Genomic DNA, 17,877 nt, shown 5'->3' with positions numbered 1-17,877 from the left:
TGACAAAGAAGAAAAACCAATAAATCGGGAATAATGTCATCTGGAGTAAGTACTCATAGCGTTCTGTTTATTTCACATTTGTCGGTGATGTTGATGTGAATGTGAATGCGATGTTGCTGATGGCACTCGGCATTGTGTTGCTGATGTTTTTGTGGTAAGTGTGCAGCTTGTCTTGGTTTGGTGAGACAAAAGCGCAAATGGCACGACTCTGGCCACCGCTGATATAAGGCAGTACTTTTATGAAAGTCCATGGAATTATTGAAAAATTCTCTAAACCCAGATTCCCAGTGGTCCGATAGTCCTTTGGCAGATTGTCACATTATGATGACATAACCACATTACATCACACCGCAAACTAAATTCCATGTACTTGCAGTTACTCTTTTGTCAACATTTCCATAGAGCATTCGTTAGAGTTCCCAATTAAAATGGATTTTTTTGGACACAAGTCCAAGCAGTTCAGTGATCCTTAGCATATGGCACCAGGAATGTTTTCATTTATTTTGAAATGGCTTCAGCGACCTAAGTAGCAATCTGTAAATGATAATTGGAGTAGTAGATAGGAAACATTGATATTACAAGGACTTAATAGCAGTAAGAGAAAATGGTTCATCAATTAAGACCACCCAGCAAAAAAATTTGGAAGTTCTTCCAAAGGCACAACTTTAAAAGCACTTCCAGAAGATGCACTCCCAATGATGTTCTTTATTTTAACTGCCCAGGAAGTTCCTTTAATTCAATTTTTTATACCTTGTTTTTTTCATACTTTTAATGGGTAATTTTAACTTTTTTGTTCCAAATATGTTAAAAACAGAGTAAGAATTCATCAAATGGTACAAATCATTTAAATTTTGTCGAAAAAATGCTAAATCCAATGTGAAAAACTTGCGAATTTTTGAAAATATTTCAAATCAAACGTTTCCGACAAGCGTTAGAATCCAGTAAAAATTATAAAAATTATTTAGTTGGCAAAATATCATAGATTTTTTTCACCAAATAGTTCATTATTTCTTTAAATTTGTAAATTTTACTATAAATTCGTCCATCATGAACTTCGTATGTCACTAAAGACATTCTTGCATTTTTGAACTTCAATTTTTTCAATCAAACTATAAAATTTTCTTTAACAAGTGGAAAAAATTATTTATGTCTAATAAATTTTCTTGAATTTGTCGTAAAATATTTACTAATTTTTGTGATATCGGCTGATGTCCGCGTTTGTAATACTGTTTAGTTAAAACTTTTTAAAAATATTCAAAATTTTATAAAATTAACTAAATGTTTTCTTCCTGGTGGGTTCACTGTTTTTTTCCAGTAACGTTTCGTACTGTTAATGAATATTTTCATTGTATTAATGTAAATGTTTCGTTATATCAATGAAAATTTTTCTTCGTTAGCCCAATTTTCTTTGCCATCGATGACCCTATTTGCCAAAATCGAATGAAATATATGGGACATATATCTAAATCTGATCCGATTTGGCACATTATAAAACTATTAACCCTACTATCTGTGTAAAAGTTTTAAGTAATTCAGAGTGATGATTAAAATGTCAGTTCTGGACTCTGTGTCGAAATAAAAGCAATTCGGAGTGAATCTTTTGCCTCTGTGGGTCATGTGAGATTAAATCGGGCGAAGGTATCTGGGCTATATCTACATCTGAACCGATTTTTATCAGACTTGACACATTTAACACAAATATATGAACTCTACCCCGTGTGTAAAATTTAAAGTAAATCAGAATCAATTTCCGGCATATGAGGTCATATTAGTGCATAGGACGAGACATACATATGGATGCTCTATATGTATCTGAACTTAGACGGACAGCCGTTTATTGCTAAATCAAACGCTTTACTGCTAAAGGTACCATGTTTCGCTCTCGTATCCTTTGATTGCTGCAAGCATACAATACCATGTGTGCTGCAGGATATAAAGACACAATTTTCTAAAGGGGGTCCATGTTATGTTTTACACACTTCGAGGAAAATTCGTTTCTGTACACTCAAAGAATGAATATGGTCATCCCAACCATGTTTCAAGAGCAAAATGTTATTTTTGTACGGTGAACATGGAACCTGTTTCCCGCAACCATGGTACTTTCTCTAAAATTATATATTTGATTTCTGCTACCATGTATGTTTTTCCGAGAAAACAACATTTTTGAGATCAACATGTTCCACGTTCACCGTCCAAAATTAACATTTTACTCTTAAAACATGTTTGGGGTGATCATATTCCTTATCTGCGTCTAATTGCCGTAAGACTGCAGCAAAAGCATTCGAAAACCCTCCGTTGATGATGGGAAATTTAAAATTTCACCTTTTTCACTGGTGTTCAATACACCCTATATGCTTGTTATACCAATATCTATTTATTATTTCCAGGGACAAAATGAAATTATTTCCACAGAATTCATATAAAACTGCTATCTCTGTGGTTTATTTTGGCTTTGTATTCAACACTGACTATTGACTGTAATTGCATAGCCGCATATTGATTCAGCTACAATTACCATCTAAATTATATCCTCAACTGACCAACAGACCCATAGAATTAAGTTAGCATCCAGCAGTCCTTAGTTGATTGTGTTGTAATATTGCAGATCCGGAATGTTACCGACTACGAATGTTCACAAGAGTATCAAATATTCTGCCATTATATGTTCGAACTTTAAATGAATTGCTGTAGGATGCTTTTGCCATTACTTTCCCTAACCATTCGCTCTTGCGATGGCAACGATTCTGCACAAATTATATTCAAAAATTTATTTACGACTTTTTCAATCATAATCTGATTTACAATTGAACTCTAACCAAAGCGAATGACATCAATACTCATATGCAGCCGACACATCTACATAATGATGTACAATAGATAGATGTAAATCGATATGAGTATGCGTATATATGTGTGGGTACATATATAGAACTCAGTGGAGAAGAGAAGGGATACCATGTGGAAGTCTCGTTTTCCGCCTTATAACTTTAACCAATGCTTTAATACAGGGCCTGAATTGGTCTGTATCAAAATATGCCTGCTAATATCAATGGCCCTAGATCCAGTGTTACCACATACTTTTGGTGAAAAATACAATCAAAACCCGTCAAATATCTGTTAAACAACGAACAAGTTTTGTTATTTATATTGATATTGATCAATGACAAACTATTGCAATGACTTTTTTTCTGTATGTACTTTCACCCAAATAAAAGTGAACCCACCGTGAAAGAAAATGTAGGTTTATTTTAGAAAATTTTAACTAAAATAATTTTCTAGTTGCAACATGTTGTAAATAAGTTAATACTTTTTATCAAACTGAAGAATTTTTTTTAAAAATAATTAATGTTTTTCTGTTGTTTAAGAAAATTTCATATGTTGAAAGAAAAAATTGGATTGAAAAATTATTAAAATGTCGTTAGCGCTGTACGAAGTTCAAGACAGGTACAATTTTAGTAAAATTTACTCATTTGAGAGACTTATGAACTCAATTTATGTTAAGCAAACTTCTGCCATTTTAGGAAAATATGAACTTTTTTATTTTGTAGTAAAATTGTGCAATATATTTGTATACAACTTTTTGTTTCTTATTTTTAGTTCACGTCATTAAATTTAGCAAAAAATTGTAAAGGAACATTTACTCATATTGTGCAAAATTTAACTAAAACCAACTAATCATCATGAACTAAAATAAGTTCAGTTGGCATATGAGCCCCTTTTTTCTGGGTGTTAGAAGTCCTTTCTAGTTACCTTACATCTAATTATACAATTATTTTTCGAGCTTTATGGACAGATATAGATTAAGGAACATGGTTAATAGAGCCATTGAAAAGAAAATGCCAGATACAAATCTATACACGCCTGGACTGTACATGTTTCGGTTCGGGCGAATGAACCTTTCCACAGCCTTTAGTATAGATCTGGCTGGGAGAGATAACTCAATTTTGGGCCCTTTATGCTAACTCCTTATGGAGAAAACATTTGGGAAATTTCCTCTTACAAATTGAATCATCTTTTCTCCCACTGTACATCATCTTTTCATATAACTTACAAGTCCCTTAATCTTATTTTTATTTCATTTTGTTACATAGTAATGCAACAACACGAAATTTATTTTTACCTTACTTTATATAACATTTTACTTTTTAAAAGAAACAAAGATTGGAGAACCCATACCATACGTGTGGTTATGCCCGATGTATTTTTAGAGGAGAATGACGAATATCAATTTCCTGATATGATGGTAATTTCTTCCCGTTATTCAAGTCGCCTTTTCTTTTGTACAGAGTCAATAAGGTTATTAGCGCATTTTTATATCACCGGTTGTTCAGAACACTCTCACATGCAGTTGCATTACACCCTCCAGCAATTTCGATAGGCACATAAAACTTCGACACCTCCTGAAACATATGCAAACACTTAGTAATATCAGATCTACTATTAAGAGGATAAAATCCAATGTTTATAACCATGGTATAAATTGGAAAATTAAACAATTTCGAGCCACATGAATTTATACCCATTTTTCCTCCAAATATAAAAAAAAAAATTTTGAGAATTAACTAGGATATACTTAATGTGAAAAAAATCACCATTTTAGGCATCAAAATCGTCATTTTATATTTTGAGGCGTAAAAATAATCATAATGAGCATAAGCCGTTAATTGGGGAAACACTGTATAGACCGCATTTTATATATGCCGGTTGCCTAGGATGCACGTTCTAAGTCGTCTGAATTTTAGTTGTTCGTCTACTTGTTCATAAATGTAGTGGTCGCTAACAAAAAATCAACTAATAAGTCCACTGTGATACAACATATGGTGAATTTCGCTCTCATTAATGAGTGATGGACAGACGGACGGACACCAAGCGCTAGATCGACTCAGGAGGTGATTCTGAGTCGATCGGTATATATTTTTTGGTGTCTAAAATCACTATTTCTGGTTGGCACATTTTTTGGCAGATCAAACTTATTACACCCTGACCACTATGTGGTTTAGGGTATAAATATTGGAATTATAATTCCAACGTAAGGCCTCTTAGTGGACCTCACTGGAGAAGATTTAACAAATATTTACTGGGTATTGGGAATTCAAATAAATTTTCATGTGAATCTATGTTTACATATATATGTATGTGTGTATGCGTATATTCATAATTTTAAACAGACCTGCATACATTCATAATAAGAGGTAATGCAATATGACAATGGTAGAAGGTGTAACACATACACGAATATAAAAGAGGTTCGGATTTGAAATCATTTTCTATTTTGATACAGTCAAACTTCCCTATAATTATTCCTCATAGGTTACGAAAATTATTTCTTTATAAAAGAACGTCATTATTTAGAAACACTTTTTATTTCAAATTGGAATTATTAGTTTGGGCTATAATTTTTGTTATTCAAAAAAAATCTTCAAATACCAAAATCTAAAAGTATCGTATACATATTATAAGTATTTCTATTTTTAATTGGAATAAACAGTGTTTTTTTTTGTAATTTTTGCCATGTGTGACAGTAACCCATTGGAGCACTGCTCAGCACTCAAAAAGCAGCTTCGAAGCCGTTCCAATTTATTATTCAATCTCTTTCTACTATTTAACCCTTTCACTACCGAAATAAACCTAATGTTAAAAACTTTAATTTTTCTTCTGTTTTTGCTAGTACTAACGGCATGTAACCAAAAAAATGTCATTTTGAGATCCTACCTTAATTACTTCAAAAGCTATATGAACTTTTTCTGAAAACTTGATTCTTGAATTGTGACCAAATGGCCTTACGAAAAGAAGCGTTATTTGGCCTTTAGAATCTTTCAAAGTGTGAGAAAAAATAAAAAAAAAAAACGAAAATGTATCAGCTATAGTTTTTGTATAAACGACCATTTACTAGAAACATACAGTATAAAAATTTTCTCAAATTTTCATATTTTTCATTTATTGTTAAAGAAGTTTATAAAAATGTATTTTAGTGCTCACTAATATGGAAAATATTTATAGCTTATTTAGAGTAAAGCATCTACTTTAAAAATCGAAACTAAGTAGGAAAATAGAATTTTGTGTCTTTTTCGAATGTCCTTCTATGTGGACATCGCTACTGAAAGGGTTAAACTGTATGATAGTATTTTTCCAAGATAAATGCTATTGCATTGTTTCCATAGCACATTTTGTAAAAATTTCTACCAATGCCAATTTCCACTCTTGTTTGTTTCGAAATTCACATATTGGGAATCCCCTTATATTATCTGACTTCATTCTAGCTACACAGACTTGTTAGTGAGCGTTAAATTTAAAATTTTTTGAAAAATTCATTATAAGAATGCATGTGAGCCTAAATGGTATAGAAAACAGAAATAATGATTGAAATGAGTTCAAAATACAAGACAAAGAAAAAGCAGAGTGTTTGAAATTAATTTTACTATAGGGAAGTTCTACTGTATTTGATATTTATCAACGGAATAACTTGGAAAGGCATAGTTGAGCTACTTCGGTATTACTTTTAATTGGGACGGATATTTTGAAAAACATGCTGATATTCTGAAAATTAAATTTTTTGCTTTGCAAAAACCAACAGTAACAAGTAAGAGAAAGTTACAGGAGGTAGAAGCCGAATATGCGATTCCAAGAGATAAAATCATTCCTTATACCCCTCATCTATAGCACCTAATAAGCTAATTTATGGGACATTTTCTTTATTGAAATGTTGTTATTTAATTTTTAATACTTTATTGAAAATTATATGGTATTATAATTTTCCTTATATTGTAGGCTTATACAAATTCGAAATTAATCAAAGAAACAATAAATTTTTTATTTTAATGAGAAAAATTGTCATTGCCAATTTCTGGATTTTTTTTTTCAAAACGTCAATCAAAATTTTATATGATCAATATCGAAACAAAACGACTGTTTATTTTATGCAAGTAAATATCTTTTAAATCGAACGAAATTAAAATTTGATAGATTTCCCAATTTGCAAATCGTAATTTCTCATATTCGTTATCTTGTTTTAATATTCCACCCCATTCTCATATGTGCCATATACGTTACATTTCATGTATCGATATTCATTTAAATATTCATTACGTTAATGTTTCACCATGCTTTATGTTTATATTCTTTTTTCGTTTTTTTTTTCAAAAATCCATTTGGAGGTTTCCCAGATTGACAAATTAAGATGTAGTAGAAACCTTGTCAGGGAAGCTGAACATCATTACATTTCGTTCTGGTATCGATGTATCCATTGGCGGAGCTAGAAATTTTCTCTGGGGGGGGGCTATGCCCACCCCAGACATCCTTCAAAATTTTGTCGAAATTTCCGAAGCGATAAATTACCCCTATTGATAAAACTATACATCCTCAATTTTATTGCGGTGTTAAAGGCAATATGCAGCAAAATCAATCAAAAACAAAAAAAAACTCAATCACAAAAATTAGTTGTATCAATTAATTTTTTAATTGGCTTTGATGATTGATACTATCATTTTTTTTGATTGAATACATTTCAATTAAAAACAAGTAAGTAAAATCTAAAGTCGGGCGGAGCCGACTATATTATACCCTTCACCACTATGTAGACAAACATTTGTGTTACCATCTCAACTACTTAAAATTTGCTGGGAGCTATATAAAGGTTTGCATTTCCAGATACAAATACTTTTAATGGAAACAATTTTTTGTACTTCTACAAAAACTCTAGAATTAAAATTTAAATCGGCTAACGCCCTGGGATGATACACAATGTTAGTAAAAAAATATGGGAAATATGAAGCGAGAGAAATTTTAATGCAATTGTACAAAAGAGATTTATGATTTTTCAGGCGATACATATGTATTCGAGATATAGGACAATTAGAGTAATATTTACAATTTTTGCTACTCAGCAGTGGCGATTTTACAAGGATATTGGTTAGATCTCGCCAAGATATGTGTAGGGCGACTTGGAGCCTTATTTAAAACTCATCCGTTCTGTGGAAATTTTGGCATTGCAGTGTGTAGGATATGGGGAAATCATCACAGAATTTTGTGTAAACTGTGAGAATTTTGGCCATATTTGTATTCTCTGTGGAAACTATCCAGTCAATTGGAGGAAAATCCCATTGAAAATGGGTCTAAAATATGAAACAGTCGACCATATTTCCCCAACTCTGGTGTACGTATATATGGGAGCTATATACAATCTGAACCGATTTTGAATAAATTTGACATGTATAGTTAGAATAATAATTCTGCTATCTATGCGAAATTTCACGTAAATGGGAGTATAACTTTGGCCCCCCTGGTCATATGAGTGCAAATCGGACGGGAGATATATATGGGAGCCATATCTAAATCTGAATCGATTTCAACCAAATTAGGCACAATTACCTATACTACTAAACGTACTCCTTGTGCGAAATTTGAAGCAAATCACGGCAAAACCCTGGATTTTGAGGCCATATAAGTTCAATCGGACGAAAGATATATATGGGAGCTATATCTAAATCTGAACCGATTTTAACAAAATTTGACACACTTAACGATACTATTAAACGTACCCCTTGTGCAAAATTTGAAGCAAATCACGGCAAATCTCTGGCTTTTGTGGCCATATAAGTTCAAATCGGACGAAAGATATATATGGGAGCTATATCTAAATTTGAACCGATTTCAATCAAGTGTACCAAGCATTGGTAGAATGCCAATTCTACCCTCTGTGCAAAATTTCATGAAGATCGGTAGTAAATTTTGGGCTCTGTGGTCATATGAGTCTAAATCGGACGAAAGATATATATGGGAGCTATATCTAAATCTGAACCGATTTGGCTGATATTTTGCAAGATTTGCGAGATTCATTAAATATTTGGATGTACGGTATTTCAAGAAAATTGGTTGATAAACACGCTAACTATGACCACATCGTAGATAATTATATATGGCAGCTATATCTAAATCTGAACCGATTTTTTCCAAAACCAATAGCAATTGTCTCTGTCTCAAGAAACGGCCCTATGCCAAATTTGAGGACGATCGGACTTAAATTGCGAGCTGTACTTTGTGCACAAAATTACATATACAGGCAGACGGACGGACAGACAGACAGACAGACGGACATCGCTAAATCGACTCAGATTTTAATTCTTACCCGATCGGTATACTAAAAGATGGGTCTATGACCACTATTTCTTGGCGTTATATACAAATGCACAAACTTATTATACCCTGTACCACAGTAGTGGTGAAGGGTATAATTAATTAGATCAATTAATTTCATGGTTGAAGACAAAAAATATTTTATTGTGTGTGGGAGCCGGTTCCACGACACCGCTATAAATAATCAAATAGCAACTTACCATTATTTAATAAATATAACAAAAAATAAAAGCATTGCTTTAAGTATGTGTTTGAAAAATATTGTTTGTAATCTATTTTTAATTCAAGACAACAAACATATGATTTTTAAATTTTATTTAAAATGTGTGTTTTAAAACAGGACTAGAAATCATAAAGCAAAACATAAACTTAATATATTCATCGTGTATAAAAAATACTAAGAATAAAAAATTAAATAAAAGGCAAAAAATAAATTGAATATTATAAAACGTCTATCTTCGATTAGTTTTTAAAAATTCTCTGAGAACAGAATACAACGAAGCAACTGTCGAGAGCAGCGGTGCCAACTCTGTGGATTTTTCGTGATTTTGACGATTTTAGATGGTAAATTGGGCATGTGACGATTTATGATTTTAATCAACGTAGTTATAAATTGACTATTTTTGAAAATGTGCGTCTCAAGTTTCCTTTTAGTGTTTTTATTACGTGTTTTTAGTTGTAATGTAAATATCAATACTAAAAAATATGCTTAACATACTCTCTCTGCCACAATCTTAATTGGATTAAACACATCGCAAAGCTTGAATTAAAATATAAATCAACTGTAGCTTTGATTATTCTGGGGGGGGCATAGCCCCCCCCAGCACCCCCCTAGCTACGCCAATGGATGTATCTATAAAAATAGCATATAAGACTACCAGCATCGAAACACTCATACACACATTTCTATTTTGGTATTGAATTCAAGGATATGTGGATATATGGATATGTGTATGTATTTGTATTGATGATTATTTATATTTTCATTGAGCAATCAATGCATTAAATTTTCTCAATGATCTCTGTAAGACATGAGACTAAATTCGAATCTGTAAAAAAAGGGAATAGAAAAGGTTCTACTCTCGACTTGAGGCAAAACCATGGCCTTGTCATTGGAGGAAACCAATTGACTACCTTATGCACTACCGGTAAAGGACTAGAGAAATATTTCAGATCTTTTTCCCATTTCGAAAGCCTCATTTCTAGTTCCACAGTACCCACTATGACCCTAGTTGTTTTAAGTTGATCATAGAACCATTGATTTTAGTTATGTTTTACTTATTATTTATTATACCCTAAACCACATAGTGGTCAGGGTATAATAAGTTTGATCGGCCAAAAAATGTGCCTACCAGAAATATTGATTTTAGACCCCATAAAATATATACCGATCGACTCAGAATCCTGAGTCGATCTAGCGCTTGGTGTCCGTCCGTCCGTCTGTCCATGTATTTGTTGTTCACATGATTCCGGTCGCAATTATTAACCGATTTTGATGAAATTTGGTTCATTGAGTTTTTTGGGCACAAGGACGAACGCTATTGAATTTGGAAGAAATCGGATCAAATTTAGATATAGCTCCCATATATATGTATCGGCCGATTTCGACAAATGGGGTCTCGTTGCGCTTTTTTTCAAACGGATCGTCAATAAATTTGCCAAAAGCTAATCTTTTCCATCGCCCTTCAAGTCTGCAAAGTTTTATCCAAATCGGTTTAGATTTAGATATAGCTCTCATATATATGTATCGCCCGATTTTTCTAAATTTGGCCATAAAACCCTTATTTATCAACCGATCTTACTCAAATTTGGGTAAATGTAGTTTTCTATAGCACTTACTATATGTGCAAAAAATCATCGAAATCGGTTCAGATTTAGCTATAGCTCCCATATATATGTACCGCCCGATTTTTCTAAATTTGGCCATAGAACCCTTATTTATTAACCGATCTTACTAAAAGTTGGCTAGATCCAGTCCTCTATAGTACTAACTATATGTGGAAAATTTCATCGAAATCGGTTCAGATGTAGATATAGCTCCCATATATGTATCACCCGATTTTGAAAAATTCGCCCCTAATAACCTTATGTTTGACCATACAGGCCTCATTCCTTAACTGATCTTACTCAAATCTTGCACAAGGTAACCTTTTGTGGTATTAATCAAACCAGCAAAATATTATGCAAATTGCTTCAGATTTAGATATAGCTTCCATATATATGCATCGCTCGATTTTCCCAAATTTGGCCATAGTACTCTTATTTATTAACCAATGTTACTCAAATTTCAAATTTTGATGTACTAGCCGATCGTACTTATACGTACGTGTAGCTCTTACATAGGAATATTGCTCGATTTGTACAAATTTGTATTTATTACCCACACTAATTTAACGATTTTCTCTTTTTTAATAATGGGCTCAATATTAGTGGCATACAAATTCCGTAGGTGCAATATCAACACAGCCAGTGTTGCTAGAAGTAGGGGAAATTCCCTATATGTAGGGTTTTTCTAATATTTAGCGTCTTTAAGGGACGTAGGGCCACAATGTAGGACATTTTCACTCAACACAATTTGTAATAATTTTTACATTTTGGTGGCTCTAGAGGAGGAAATTAGAAGCCGGCAAGGCTTGATCTTTAACAATGTGTGGTAATCTTTATTCCTGTAGAAAATTTTGTCAATATTTTATTTCTATAGAACATTTTGTCAAAATTGTATTTCTATAGAATTTTTTTTTCAAAATATTATTTCTATAAAAAATTTTCTCAAAATTTTATTTCTGTGAAATTTTGTCTCAAAATTTTATTTCTATAGAAAATTTTCTCACAAAAATTTGTTTATAGAAACTTTTTCCAAAATTTTATTTTTATCAAGATTTAACAAAAAAGATTACTAATTTGGGTAGATATGTTGCTTTAAGATAATAAAGTACTTAGAACCATTTTTGTTTTGTAAAATTTTTATACCCACCACCATAAAATGGTGACGGGGGTATAATAAGTTTGTCATTCCGTTTGTAACACATCGAAATATCGATTTCCGACTATATAAAGTATATATATTCTTGATCAGGGAGAAATTCTAAGACGATATAAGCATGTCCGTCTGTCCGTCTGTCTGTCTGTCTGTCTGTCTGTTGTAATCACGCTACAGCCTTCAATAATGGCGCTATCGTCCCGAAATTTGGCACAGATTAGTTTTTTGTTTGCAGGCAGGTCAAGTTCAAAGATGGGCTATATCGGTCCAAGTTTTGATATAGTCCCCATATAAACCGACCTCCCGATTTGGGGTCTTGGGCCTATAAAAACCGTAGTTTTTATCAGATTTGCCTGAAATTGGAAATCTAGTGGTATTTTGGGGCAATAAAGAGGTGTGTCGAAAAAGGTCCGTATCGGTCCATGTTTTAGTATAGCCCCCATATAGACCGATCTCCCGATTTTGCTTCTTAGGCGTCTAGAAACAGTATTTTCTATCCGATTTGTCTGAAATTGAAAATCTAGAGGTATTTTAGGACCATAAGGAGGTGTGTGGAAAATCGTTTGTATCGGTCCATGTTTTGATATAGCCCCCATAGAGACCGATCTCCCGATTTTGTTTCTTGGGCGTCTAGAAATTATATTTACCAGCCGATTTGCCTGAAATTGGAAATCTAGAGGTATTGTGGGACTATAAAAAGGTGTGTCGAAAATGGTCCATATCGGTCAATGTTTTGGTATAGCCCCCATATAGACCGATCGCCCGATTTTGCTTCTTAGGCGTTTAGAAACAGTATTTTTATCCGATTTGTCTGAAATTGAAAATCTAGAGGTATTTTAGGACCATAAGGAGGTGTGTGGAAAATCGTTTGTATCGGTCCATGTTTTGATATAGCCCCCATATAGACCGATCTCCCGATTTTGCTTCTTGGGCGTCTAGAAATTATATTTACCATCCGATTTGCCTGAAATTGGAAATCTAGAGGTATTGCGGGACTATAAAAAGGTGTGTCGAAAATGGTCCATATCGGTCCATGTTTTGGTATAGCCCCCATATAGACCGATCACCCGATTTTGTTTCTTACGCGTCTAGAAACAGTATTTTCTATCCGATTTGTATGAAATTGAAAATCTAAAGGTATTTTGGGACCAAAAAGAGGTGCGTCGAAAATGGTCCGCATCGGTCCATGTTTTGGTATAGCCCCCATATAAACCAACCTCCCGATTTGGAGTCTTGGGCCTATAAAAACCGTAGTTTTTATCCAATTTGCCTGAAATTGTAAATATAGAGGTATTTGAGGACCATAAAAAGGTGTGCCGAAAATGGTGCTCATCGGTCCATGTTTTGGTATAGCCCCCATATAGACCGATATCCCGATTTTGCTTTTAGGGCTTTTAGAAACTATATTTACCATCCGATTTGCCTGAAATTCTTGAGCTACAATAAACTGTATTTATTACATGATTTGCCTGAAATTCGAAATCTAGAGGTATTTTTAGACCACAAATAAGAGTGCCGAAATTGAGGTATATCGGTTCATTTTTTGGTATAACCCCCATATAGACTGATCTCTCGATTTTTACTTCTTGGGCGTCTAGAGACTATATTTTCTGGCCGATTTGTTTGAAATTGAAAATCTGGAGGTATTTTAAGATCACAAATATGTGAGTAGCAAATGGTACCTATCGGTCCATGTTTTGGTATAGCCCCCATATACAACGATCTCCCGGCTTTATTTCTTGGGCTTCTAGAATCCGTAGTTTTTATCCGATTTGCTGGAAATTTGTAATCTATAATAAAATTTTAGACAAACGAAATTTCTTTTTCTTATAAAGTGTTTTTGTTTATTCAAAGATTGTCTCTAAAATTTGTGTCAAAAGAAAACGTTGCTTGTCTAAAATTACGTTTCTCAAAAAAGAAAACACTTCTTTCAGGGTATAGCAGTCGCACTGATCATGAAAATTGCTTCAAACTGAAAGTAAAAGTTCCAGATTTTACTCATCGTATTTAAATAAATGCGGAAAAATCTACAGGTTTAAGATTTTAAATTAAGGCGTAATTTCAACACATACACGATATGTTTATATTTTCTCTAAAACTCAAACAAAATTGGTTCTCATAAATCCAGAATCTTATGTGGTCTTCATAGGTAGAATCTTTAAAGTTTGTCTTTGGGAGCTGGCTCGTTTGGGAGAAGATTTGTCATCAAACCGCCTACAATTCTATATATTATCAAGTAACCCACTACACCCAGAAAAAAGTGACCCCTTCTTTAAGTTAAAATGAACTCATTGTGAAGAAAGTTGAACTTCGTATAGCGCCAAAGACATTTTTATTTGTTTGAACGATGTGATTTTCGTAGAAATTAGGAATAATGCATTCCATATATTAGTTAACATTTTCCTATATTTATATACCACTATACTACAGAATGAAAAAAATTAACTAATTTGAATTCATATATGGAATGATTTTATTGAAATTTTTTCATTCATTTCGACAAATCTTACACATTTGTGGTAAAACTTTTACTTCATAATTAGAACTGCTTACCTTCGTTTTTAAATACAATTTTATTTATTTCTATAAGCAATTTTATCTTCAATAAAAGACATGTTTTATTAATATATTGAATATATTTATTAAGAATCAACAGAATCGAATCTCTTTGAAATATTAGTTTATTATTCCACTATTTCCAATTTCCGTGTGATATTATCAACTGTAAAACGCACTTTTTCTTCTTCTTGTACTTTTCACTTTTAATAAGTTGCTGCCTAACGATTTTGTCCTCCTTTTACAATTTCAATACCTACAAATATAAAAAATCATAAAACATTTTTGTTGCAAAAGGTTAGCGTCACTGAATATTACCTGATAATTGAAGATTCCAAAATGAAGACAAATGAAAGGGTTGTTATTCTGCTGGTGTTTTCTTTCTTTATACACTATCACGAACATTGATAGATTTATTTAAAAAAAACGAAAATTTTTCTCACTAATTTAAAATAACAAATATTTTATATATTTTATTTGTTATTTATTATACTATTTTACCATATTATTTTTTAACAATCTCTTCGTATACCAAAACAACGCGATTCCAACTAAAACAAGTATATACAGCAGTAAATTCGGCCGGGCCGAATTTTAAATACCCACCACCATGAACCAAATATGATAGTTTACTTTGAAAACTCTTCGTCGTAGTGGGTTACTTGATAATATATAGAATTGTAGGGGGTTTGATGTCAAATCTTCTCCCAAGCAAGTCAGTTCCCGAAGACAAACTTTAAAGATTCTACCTATGAAGACCAGATCAGATTCTGGATTTATGAAAACCAATTTTGTTTGAGTTTTAGAGAAATTATAAACATATCGTGTATATGATGAAATTACGCCTCGATTTAAAATTTTAAATATGTAGATTTTTTCCGCCATTATTTAAATACGATGAGTAAAATCTGGAAATTTTACTTTCAGTTTGAAGCAATTTTCATGATCAGTGCGCCTGCTATACCCTAAAAGAAGTGTTTTCTTTTTTGAGATACGTAATTTTAGACAAGCAAAGTTTTCTTTTGACACAAATTTTAGAGACAATCGTTGAATAAACGAAAATACTTTATAAGAAAAGGAAATTTCGTTTGTCTAAAATTTCATTATAGATTACTAATTTCCAGCAAATCGGATAAAAACTACGGATTCTAGAAGCCCATGAAATAAAGCCGGGAGATCGGTGTATATGGGGGCTACACCAAAACATGGACCGATAGGCACCATTTGCTACTCACATATTTGTGATCTTAAAATACCTCCAGATTTTCAATTTCAAACAAATCGGCTAGAAAATATAGTTTATAGACGCCCAAGAAGTAAAAATCGAGAGATCAGTCTATATGGGGGCTATACCAAAAATGGCACCTTTTTCGACACACCTTTTTCAGGAAAATCGGATAGAAAATATAGTTTCTAGAAGCCCAAGAAGCAAAATCGGGATATCAGTCTCTATGGGGGCTATATCAAAACATGGACCGATGAGCACCATTTTCGGCACACCTTTTTATGGTCCTCAAATACCTCTAGATTTCCAATTTCAGGCAAATCGGGTGGTAAATATAGTTTCTAGAAGCCCTAGAAGCCCTAGAAATCGGGATATCGGTCTCTATGGGGGCTATACCAAAACATGGACCGATGGGCACCATTTTCAGCACACCTATTTATGGTCCTCAAATACCTCTATATTTCTAATTTCAGGCAAATTGGATAAAAACTACGGGTTTTATAGGCCCAAGACTCCAAATCGGGAGGTTGGTTTATATGGGGGCTATATCAAAACATGGACCAATGGACACCATTTTCGACACACCTCTTTATGGTCCCAAAATACCTCTAGATTTTCAATTTCATACAAATCGGATAGAAGTACTGTTTCTAGACGCGTAAGAAGCAAAATCGGGAGATCGGTCTATATGGGGGCTATACCAAAACATGGACCGATTCGGACCTTTTTCGACACACCTCTTTATAGTCCCACAATACGTATAGATTTCCAATTTCAGGCAAATCGGATGGTAAATATAGTTTCTAGACGCCCAAGAAACAAACTCGGGAGATCGGTCTATATGGGGGCTATATCAAAACATGGACCGATACGGACCATTTTCGACACACCTCCTTATGGTCCTAAAATACCTCTAGATTTTCAATTTCAGACAAATCGGGTAGAAAATACTGTTTCTAGACGCCTAAGAAGCAAAATCGGGAGATCGGTCTATATGGGGGCTATACCAAAACATGGACCGATACGGACCATTTTCGACACACCTCTTTATGGTCCGAAAATACCTCTGGATTTCCAATTTCAGGCAAATCTGATAAAAACTACGGTTTTTATAGGCCCAAGACCCCAAATCGGGAGGTCGGTTTATATGGGGACTATATCAAAACTTGGACCGATATAGTCCATCTTCGAACTTGACCTGCCTGCAAACAAAAAACTAATCTGTACCAAATTTCGGGACGATAGCGCCATTATTGAAGGCTGTAGCGTGATTACAACAGACAGACAGTGGTGGGTGGTGGGTATAAAAACAACCGACGGGCAAATATATCGATTACACCCACGCGCAAACACATCGATTACGATGACAGGTATCGATTACAGGTAGACAATAGAAATTTAGGAAAATTTCCTATATTCTAACAAGTGTGTTTCCTTAAGTTTTGAAAGGATTGCATACTTCTTAGTACGAATGAACTAAAATATTTTTCTATACCAAGTGTTGTTCGTATGTATGAAAAACTTTCTATTATAAAGGAAGTCGCAATTATCATTTTATAAGAAATTTTACTAATTTTGAAGAAACTTGGTTTTAGTTCGGTTTTTGTTTATTTTTACGAATGCTTTGTTATCGGTGAATACAATTTTCTTTTTCAGTAGTAAATTCTTATACCCAGCGAAGAAAATAGTATGAGTAAAATTCCATGCCTTATTCTAGTTAATGAACTATTCCTAACTGCTTACAGTTTAGGATTTTTTTACTGAAACGAGTAAATTTTATTATTTTTCACAAAAATTTACCTTAATGGAAATAAAATGGATAAACTATATTGATGAAAATTTTTTCCTTTAGTTTCGAAGGCACTTTTTTCTGGGTGTACGACGAAGAGTCGTATACTTGATTCATGGTGGTGGGTATTTAAAATTCGGCCCGGCCGAATTTACTGCTTTATATACTTGTTTAAATTTAACGAAAAATATAGTA

The sequence above is a fragment of the Haematobia irritans genome, chromosome 2 (genome assembly GCF_050003625.1).
Source record: "Haematobia irritans isolate KBUSLIRL chromosome 2, ASM5000362v1, whole genome shotgun sequence".
In the NCBI taxonomy this organism is placed as follows: domain Eukaryota; kingdom Metazoa; phylum Arthropoda; class Insecta; order Diptera; family Muscidae; genus Haematobia; species Haematobia irritans.
This window is presented reverse-complemented; position numbering follows the sequence as displayed.